Here is a 1,762-nt window from a genome sequence, read left to right as displayed (position 1 = left end):
CATAGACTTCGACAGGGACCTCTGTATAAGGGCATGTCCTGTATAAGAGGGTGATCAAGTCTTGACCCCAGTTCACCCATAGCATGCAGTGGTCAAACACAAGAAAGTTCTGTACCGAGCGCAAAACTTCCACACACTCCTCCCAGTTCTGCTTTGAAGTTTGGTCATGACCATATACCCACCTGATTGGCTCTGCATAATCAAAATCTCCGTCGCTGTTCCATGCTATGAAGGAAACCAGTAAGTAAGAGGTGTGAATGATCTCGAAAGATTGATACTAACTTGTGTTGCATACTGTTGCCAACGACTCAAACTTACTAGCAATTGAGTCTGACCAATCAATCACTTGGAGAACTTCGCATCCAATTCGGCGTAGCTCCTCTTGACAGCTTCGAACCTTCAGATAGGCCTGGATGCCATCTTTGGTAGATGAATTCACGGCCCAATCTTCATCTGGGTGCGTAAGATGACCAAAGTTCCAGAAGGTGTCTTCAATGTCCATCTTCTCTACAATTTCGAGGCTAGGACATTCTATCGGATTGTGATCGGGGTACTTGTCATTGTATTTGGAGACCTGGGTGTGATAAGTATTCCCCTTGTTCTTCAACAGCCAATTCTTATTTCTCATCTGCTGCTTGAAAGAATCTTGAACCTGAGTACCTGAGATGGAAATTTCAGTATAGGATGTCAGTAAGCAAAAGTGAGGAAAAAAATACATACCTAAGCCAGGTCGATCCCATCGCTTTTGCAGTTCAATCACCCCAACTCTGGCTTCGTAAAGTTTGGATTTAGCAATCCGGACTCGGATACGAGCTCGTCCTCTCGCGTCTAATGACCACAGTTATGGTCAGATTGATGATAATAAAGGATAATGGGATGTTACTCTTACCTTTGACCCCAGGGATGTTTTGAAAGTCGGAACCTCCTAGCTCTGCAACAACTTCATTAATCTCCACCTTCAAAAAGACTAAATTGGTTGGCAGACTAGCCAGCTCTGTGTTTTCTTCTTCGGTCCGGGTTCTTCTGCGCTTCTCAGAAAGTTCTTCCAGCCGCTTACTGTTTTTAATCAATGAGTATGATAGGCATGTTTCTTATCTTGAAAGAAAAGAGACTTACAGTGATATACGCAACTGCTCTTCGAGCTCAATCAATCTCTCAAGCTGAGAAGTTAGGTCAGCCAGAGCATTATTGCCCAGAAGATCAAGCTGAGCTGTGCGTTGTCAATTCCACTGGTCAGCATAATACTCAGGCAATCTACCTTCTTGCTCGCATAAGTCCGCCAAAGTCTTTTGATTTTCTGCTAGCTCTTTCTTGTATTGATCCAATTTGGACATAAACCATTTCACTGCGCGAAAAAAGATGTTATGAATAACCTAGACATAACTTAATATTGAAAATTTGTAAATATACAAATAAATAAGTAGAAACTCACCTGAATTTTGAAGGCACAACCGATTCATGTGATTGGTTTTCATATCTATAGCTACCAGCCGGTGTAAACTTGTTGCGTATCGAAGAGCCGGAATTAGTGGGGAAAGCTTGAACCAATTGCGTTCAGATCCTTCACCATCCGATTTCCCCCAGCCCATATTCTTTCAAGGGTCATAGGCGAGCTGACATCCGTAATTGTGGGCATAGGCGTGGAATGCACTGGTAGCAAATTTGATTCTACCAGCCAGTCTTTCTTCCTCGAAGAGGTTGTGCTACGAGAAAACAAAATTAGTTATAATTTGAACAAAACATGTTTAGTCAGACCTTACAC

Source organism: Melampsora larici-populina (genome assembly GCF_000204055.1).
Source record: "Melampsora larici-populina 98AG31 unplaced genomic scaffold MELLAscaffold_44, whole genome shotgun sequence".
Taxonomy (NCBI): domain Eukaryota; kingdom Fungi; phylum Basidiomycota; class Pucciniomycetes; order Pucciniales; family Melampsoraceae; genus Melampsora; species Melampsora laricis-populina.
This window is presented reverse-complemented; position numbering follows the sequence as displayed.